Source organism: Belonocnema kinseyi, chromosome 3 (assembly GCF_010883055.1).
Source record: "Belonocnema kinseyi isolate 2016_QV_RU_SX_M_011 chromosome 3, B_treatae_v1, whole genome shotgun sequence".
NCBI classification, from domain to species: Eukaryota; Metazoa; Arthropoda; class Insecta; order Hymenoptera; family Cynipidae; genus Belonocnema; species Belonocnema kinseyi.
The window spans coordinates 20,278,917-20,287,530 of record NC_046659.1 but is presented as its reverse complement, the minus strand read 5'-3'; the positions used below and the strand labels follow the sequence as shown (position 1 = coordinate 20,287,530).

The window sequence follows — 8,614 nt, the reverse complement described above, 5'->3', positions numbered from 1 at the left end:
GGACTCTGACATTTTTGACAATATCTCCATAAATATTTAATTTTTTTTTTTCTTTTTACAGTATATTTTCAACATATTATACATTCAAAATATGAAAGAAAAAAAATGTGTTCCAATCAACTCCTTCTTACCGGATAGAAATGAATGTGAAAGCTTAGTTCTAAAAAGAGAATAAATTTCCACACCTACTGCAACATTGCTAGGTCCAGTGACCCCAAAAATACCAACTGATTTAAGTGCTTTACCGAGAGCCTGTTTCTGGGCTTGTTAACAATTTGGCCAGCTTTCGAAAACAGCCTCTCGGAAAGCACAGAAGTTTCCAGAATTAACAAATATTCGTGGGCAGTGGGATTCAAACATGGAAAGAGGGAAAAGAGAATCAGAGTCAGGACCATGACCTCAACTTTGGCATTCAAATGTACTGCGCTTGCGCTAGCTATGTGTCAGAGGAACACGGTGCGACTTATTATTGCCATTGTAACGGTTTGTCGCGTCGTGTTCCTCTTAAGCACCCTATCGTAAGCCAGGCTCTGGCCACTCATATAGGCGACCTTGTAAGTCTGATCCCGTTCGGAGCATACGCTAGATGACACAGAGTTGCACTTGAAAGAAAAAAATATTTGGTTTAAAAAATGTACAAAATTTTTTTCAACTATTTTTCGTGTAAAGCAATTATTTGGTTTCAATATTTTTGTTTCAAAATTTTTATTTTTTTTTAAATGTTGTTGCAAAGCATTTTTCATTTTTCCGAAGAAACTTGTGAATCAAATTTTTTATCAAACAATTTTTCTTACAAAATTAAGCAATGTCTTGTTTCAAGATTATGTCAAGTCTTAAAGTAACACCCTAATAGAATAAGTGTCTACTTTGAATAATTTTTGTAAATATATCGTCGGAAAAATTTTTTTATAAAGAATAATGAATTGTTTAAGCGTTGTATTTCAATGTGTAATCTACAACAGAAATTTACACCTCACGTATTCGGAAATTTATGCATCACACCAGTCTAACATCACTTCCGAAGACAATTGCTATAAAGAATAAGAAATTTTTTAAACTTATTTTTAAGTAGTCAGTTAGAGTGTGAATACTGAAAATGAAGTAAATCATTTATTGAAAGAAATCATTATTGTTTACAACTTTTTCCTCCTGAAGTAATGCTACATAATTTTAATGCAAACCGCTTATAATACAAAGCGGATTACTTTTTATTTAAAATTGCAGGCGCAAATACATTTAAAAAAAAAATTCTTATTCTTTATAGCAATTCTCTGCTGAACTGATGTTAGACTTTTTTGATGCATCAATTTTCTAATGCGTGAGGTATAAATTTATAATAAAACGTTTAAACCATTTATTATTCTAAATAGCAATTGCATCCGACAATATATTTATAAAAATTAGTGAACGCAGACACATATTTTTGTTTGAAGTTAAAAACAAAGTGAACAGCAAATTTTATGAAAAAAGGTTAGAAAATGTTTTTAAACAAAATTTTTTTTAAAATAAAAATTTTGGAACAAAAATATTGAAACCAAACAATTGTTCCATATGAAAATTGGTTTGAAAAAAAGTACATTTTACACCAAATATCTTTTTCTTTTAAGTGTAGAAAAAATTCATTCTTCATACACAAATGCTTGGACGAACACCTAAACGAAACGAAGGGTTTCAGCCTGGGGCTAGGAAACCCTAAACACGGGTTTACGAATTCCTTAAAAATTGTGGAACATAAATCAAAAGAGCACGTTTTTTCTTGGATAAGAAATTAGAACGAAAAAAATGAAAATTAAAAATTTAAAATAATTGAATAACTCCAATGTCAAAGCTGTCGATACTCAATACTACCTGTAAATACGGAATACTGAAAATTGTACGCTTGCAAATAATTGCAAACTGAAAATTTGTCTATTTTTCAACTTAATACTGGACTAGATACACATGTAGAGCATTTAAATTAGGAAAGCTTTGAATTATGATTGCTGATAAGCGGTACAATATAAATTTGTAGTCTTTAAAATTTTTAAATAAAATCCAAAATATTTTATTTTCGTAAAATCTGTTACGTAGTAAGAATTATTTCAATTTTCACTATTGTAGCAGAAAAATTCTATTGTAAGAAAAGGGCAAATAATTTCAGATCCTGTGCCTAAAATCAAGTACTCTACGATCGTATAACCAACGATAGACGTAAGGCTGTTTACTGCGCTTTCTCAAAAGTTTCGAATTTATGATTTTAGTCCTAGAATCCAATCTTGTAACTTTCGAAACATCCTCTGTCTACTGCATTTATTAGCAAAACGTGAGTTTGTCGTCAAAGCTAAGAATTAACTCTAGAACCATCCGACAACTTTTACTGTGCCTTAACCTCGAACGAACGCCACGAGGGCCCTCTAATGTTTCTGGGTTTTTCTCAAACTGACCAATCAATGTCTACAAACCTAAAAATTTCCACCCACCTCAGGATTGGCAAAACTATAGATACGCCCTTTTTTCTCTCCTGACTGGACTCGATACGGTTTTTCCGGTCAGATTTATCTTAGCTTCCAGTTTCCGTGAGCATGGTCTTTAAGACGTAAAGTTTCTTATGTATCACATGTTACTATTACAAGTTTAATAAATGGTTTATTAAGTAGTGTGTATCTCAAATCGGTAGTCAGCAATTTTATTCATTTTTGTTCAGCTACAAGCATTTTATGGTTCTTCGAGACGGATTTTTTCAAACAATCCATGAATTTTGTTCAAAATTGCCTTCGCAACGTGCTGGACAAACTCTTTTAAACACTCAGTAATTATTGTGCAAAATGTGCCTTCGTAACCAATTGGACATTCGGATCACCTGGACCTTCCAGGAAGTTCTACAGCCGCCACCTATAATTTGTTCGGACCCAGGCAAGTCTAGTGAACTACCCTTTGTATTTAATCCATTTCATTTGGTTTAGCTTTCATTGCGTATCGGTGGGTAGATTGTTCATCACGACTAGTTTGAATTAAAGATTTTCGAAAAAAGCAAGAAAATCATGAGTCGGATCAGATGTCTAAAGCAGAAAATATGAAAACGCTCAAAATAAACGTGGTCAAATAAAACGCTCGTTAACTTTTTCCGAAATTGCACTTCCTTCTATAATTAAAAATACTGATTTTGAAGTACTTGATCTCGAATAATGGTTAGAAATTCATTTCAAATTTCAGGACAAGTTCGACGCGATTCAAAGTCAATTAGAAGAAGATATTAGAGATGAAAACGCGATTGAACAACCCGATGTAGATAGACTTTCATTCAAAAATTGATTTCATGCGATCGCCGGTCAATTTATAAAATATAGTAAAAATCACATATCTTTTGCCAATCAGGCCACCTGCTTCGAATCAGGCTGCGATTATGCCTGCGACGGGCTCACAATAGGAAAACCAGGGTCAAGTGAACGAAACTAATTATAACAAATCCAATCAAGTACAAAATTCAACACATTTAAATGCCTGGTTTGAACTCCCAAGGCTTCAAGCTCCTACTTTCCATGGGAACTTTGATTCGTGGCTAACCTTCCGCAATTCGTTCAAATCCTTGTGTCACGCTAACCCTGTTCGTTCTCCCATTCAAAAAATTCCATTATCTCAAGGCCTGCCTGAAAGCTGAGGCAGCGGACGTTATAGCATCACTGGAAATTATTAGCAATAACTATCAAGTCACATGGGATCTTTTAACAACGCGTTATGAGAATCGCAAGTTTATAGTCGAACGCCACGTTCAAGCTTTATTTGAAATTCCTCATATATCAAAGGAATTTTCCGTGCACGCATTGTTAGATCACACGATGAAAAGAATAAGGCTCTCAGAGCACTAAATCAACCAGTAGATCACTGGGATACTTTACTAATCTCTTACGAAAAATACGCAATCTGTTCAAAAATTAAAAGACTCTCAGCGGAGTCAACTACCAAAAAATAATAACTCATAGTCGCGGTTTAATTCTCGATCATCTTAATCTTCCATAACTACTACTCTCGATTCCAATTCAGAGAAATCGCAAGTCTCAGGTATACTCTGTAAACGTACGCATCATCTTGATGCATGTGAACAATTAAACATTCTAACTTCCCAAGAGCGCTACGATATCATTCGTAAAACATCGATGTGTCATATTTGTCTTCTTACAAATACACTCTTGCCTTTCAGACAAGAAAGACCCCTAGGAAAAGCATAACTACTGCTTGTGCAAGTTTTCAGATTCCAACCCAAATCCAGGTAATTCCCGGCACATCGATTGTTGATATTTTAGACAGCACGGGTCATTATCGTCCCTTTCTAGATTCATGTTCTCAGTGCAATTCTATGCGCGCTGGTCAAATTAAGGTCGAGGGTCAATCAGCACTCTTCCAAGAGACTGATCTCGGCTGGATCTTTGCGGGACAGTACGTCAATCCTCAAGTAACCAAATCTCTATTGAAACCAAATCGCGCGTATCTTGCAATTTAATTAAATTTCAAGATTTACCCATCTTGTGGGAATTAGGAGAAGAAAATTCCTCAAAAATACTTTCAGAGGAAGAGCGAGACGCGGAATACCATTGCAAAAACACAACTGAGCACGATGAGTCCGGTCGTTACGCGGTTAGGTTACGTTTAATTATGAAAATAATCACTTGTAGACTCTCAAAATGCAGCCTTTCAACAGTTCTACGCACTTCTGAAAATATTCGGCAGGAATCCCGAACTCAAATATCAGCACACAGACTGTATCGACGGTTATTTCAATGAAGGTCATATATCTCTTATTAATAATCAGGACCTTTTGCGGCCTGGTATCATCTTCCTCACCACGCAATAATAAAGGCCGACAGCCTTACAGCTAAAACAAGAGTCATGTGTAATGGTTCCGCAGATGTATCGACAAATTTGGGTTCCCCCGGAAGACAGTTTTTATCAAAAGACTTTATGGCGAAAAGAACCCGATGAAGCGATTAAAATCTACGCTTTGAACCCGGTTACAATAATTCAGTTCCAATAGAACTTCAGGATAAATGGTTCGATTAGAAATCGCAATTAAGTTTGCTCAATCGCATCAGTTACACGCGATGAATCTCGAATTTTCATACGAGTTGAAATTACGACGCGAACGAAAAGGCCTATGGTGCGTTCCGTTCTTCGAGGACGACTGATACCCAGGACAATCACCATTGTGTTCTCATTTGTTCAAAATCATGTGTCGCTCCAATACAAACCAAGACTGTGCCAAGATTAAAGTTATGCGCCGCTACTCTTCTTGCACAATTCTACAATGAGACAGTTCGCTCACTTCAAATTAAATTTGCAAACTCTCTTTTGGTCAGACGCAACCATTGTCTTGAAATGTATTAACACCCCACCACATACGTTGCCCAGATTCGTTACCAACCGAGTTGCGGATATTCAAACAACTACTGAATCTAAAAATGTCAGAAAATTCTTTCTCAGAAAATGTTTTTCTCAAGGTTATTCAACAAGAGTTCGTTCTTTTTTTAAAGTATAGTAATTTAAAGAAACTCCAAGTAATTGTTACTTATTGTTTAAGAATTTTTATGAACAGAAAAATTAAGACTAAAGCTTCCAGATTTCAAGGTCTACTTTCAAGGGACGAATTAAATTCAGTTTGCAATATAATCAGCAAAAAAAATCAAGCCGACACATTCCCTGGCGAGCTGGTCTTATTATATAAAAAATTAAAATCTCAATCGAAACAGTGTTCTTCTCTGCCTTAACTCTTTTTTAGATCAAGGCATACTCAAGGTAGGGGCAGAATAGTACAAAGCATGTCATCCCGAGTCCCAAAAACACCCTATCGTACTTCCGAAAAATAATCATATGACAAGAACTATTATTCGAGATGAACATTTACGGCGGTTGCATGCAGGAGTCAATGCCACACTCTTCGGGGTTCACGAAATGTATTGGCCATGGATGGGCGAATTCTACTCGGCACGTGATACGACAATGCGTGAAATATTTCAGGGCAAAACTTCGGGAAGTTAATTTTCTTTTTTCACAAAGGAACATCATCATAGAAAGTATACTAAAGTAAAGATATATGTATCAATTTTCGTATGTCTCTCATAAAACCTTTTTTCGCTTGTAGAGGACTTTCTTCTTCGATTCATTCAGATAACGGAGATAATTTTGTAGGAAATAATTTCGTAGGTCTTTGGGAATCCGGAGTCAAGTCATTTGAACACAATTTCACAAGAATAGCAGGAAACTCTCTTGTGACGTATAAACAACTTTACACGTACGTCGTGGAAGTCGAAGCCTACCTCAACTCTCGCCCTCTGACTACACTTTCATCCGATCCCGACAATTTACTTCCTTTGTCTCCAGCACATTTCCTTATGGGTAGATCTACGCCTAGTTTACCTGAAGACGATCTATGTCACACGTCAGCCAACAGGCGAAGATGCTGGCAAGTCGCCAAGAAAATGAGACAACATTTTTTGGAAAGGTGGCACAAGGAGTATCTTAATGAGTTCATCACTCACCGCAAGTCGCATTCAGCCACTATACAAGTAGACATCAAAATCGGACGACTTGTAGTCGTAAAAGAAGACAACCTCGCTCCGATGAAATGACATCTTGTTCGTATTATCGGGATGCATTCTGGCCGAAACAGATTTGTACGAGTCACAACAAATCGCACAGCAACAAACACCTACAAGCGCGCGGTGAAAAATTTGTATCCGCTTCCAGCCTATTAACTGAATGTAAATCAATCAACGGCCTTTCAACCCTTTCAACCCTTTCAGGGGCGAATTTTTCTGTCAGTATGGAAACGCGCGAACTTGGTCGAATGTTGTCGCCATTGCAAAGCATGGATCCCTAAGAGTCTGAAAATAAAGGTAAACATGCTGGAAACTGTAAACTGTACTTAACATTTAAAACAAAATGCAAGAAAAAAGGCGGTACGTATATATACCATTGCCCCTGAAAGGGTTAATGCCTTATGTATTTTTCTGCAAATATATGATCTGATAACCAAAAGAATCTTAATATTATCTTAGGGGTATTAAGGTCTAGTATACGCAATAATTTTTTGTCATATGCTTTCATTATTAATTTTTCGCTTAATGTTGAATCACTTTGGAAAAAACGTAAGTAAAAATTTCTAGACCAGTATTCTGCTATTTTGCATTTGTTTTAAAAGTTCAAGAATCACACAGAATCACATATTAGATGTTTTTCAGTGGTTATTTAGATAGCTTATTTATTAAACCTTAAGCTTTCAATAGATTTATATTTAATTTTAAAACCGAAATGGGTGAAATTTTGATTTGCCTAAAAACTGTCATATGGGGCGGAATAAGCCACCTCTTCATGTGCATTAACCTAACCTCTTAGTGTAGCAGTCAGTAGGTTAGGATACAATGCTTCATATGATCAGATTGTGCAGAGTGTTAATTCTGGTGTAAACGTGTAAAGAACTAATCTTGTCAAAAAATTCTCAGGAAAAGTATGACAGCAGCACTGTTATAGGTCTGCATTAGAAAAAAAATATGAGTTAGTACCAAGCAAAAGAGAGCACTGTTTTTCTGGTATATTTCTTAAGTAGATTTGTTTGAAAACTCGTAAAATACTATAAAAATGAGAAAAACATTGTTGCGGTTGAAAAATAAGGCAGCTGTTCTAAAAAACGGCTTAATAGCCCAATATATATCAAATTCAGTGTCATATAGTAATTGTAGTAGACCAGTCTAGTATTGAAGAGTTTTCGTAATGTAGAATTTAAGTTTCACTGATTAAATGTACATGGGTGTGTCGAAAAATTGCTATATTTATTTCTGTAATATAATTGTTAAAAGATATGTGGATATAAATCGTTTTTCTATATACTCTTTGCAGTGTTAGTTGCGGTAGTGCTTAGGATTAGGGGTTGTATCATTTTAACGTAAAATACTTTCAATTTTCGTTTCAATTTTGTAAAAATACGTGTAAGATATGTTTTCGTTTTAAAATCCTCTGAGCATATTCTTACTTATAAATAATATATAATAAGTCAATTAATTAGGTGGCCCATCTCGCCCCAGTGCGTGACCCATCCCGCCCCAGGGATTAGGCGATATAAACGTTGCGCAAAACTAAAAAATATATGTATATGTGGAATAAAGTATATGTGGAATTAGAAACGAAAATAAAGAATTTTTGCGCAACGTTCATATCGCCTAATGCCTAAGGCGGGATGAGTCACGCACTGGGGCGAGATGGGCCACCATATTAATTGACTTATTATATATTATTTATAAGTAAGAGTAAGAGAAAATTGCACCCGCTTCCAGCGAAATCGCGGTAAAATTTCAGCCACAACCACGTCTCACAACCGTGAGATAGGTGGTTCCAGTCTGTAAACGAACCAATACGACGATCCAGCAAAACCCTCGTGCACCCTAAGAACACGGAGCGACCCAAGGACAACCGCCTTCTGCATTTTTCCCGCAAGTATTCCAGCATATTGTTGACACGCAGGGATGCTTTTTAGGCCATTAGAAAATGAAAGCTTGGCACCTCCTAGAGCGCCGATGATAAGGACGATCAGTTTAACAGAATATTCCGGGTACAATCGTTGCAACTCCCTTATAAGGTCTCGATACCT

At 36.0% G+C, this 8,614-nt stretch overlaps 1 protein-coding gene across 2 annotated transcripts in view; it reads right to left on the bottom strand.

Moving 5' to 3' along the window:
* LOC117169394 (sialomucin core protein 24-like) overlaps positions 1 to 8,614 on the bottom strand; it is a 147,313-nt gene that overhangs the window by 57,621 nt on the left and 81,078 nt on the right. The window lies entirely within an intron of this gene.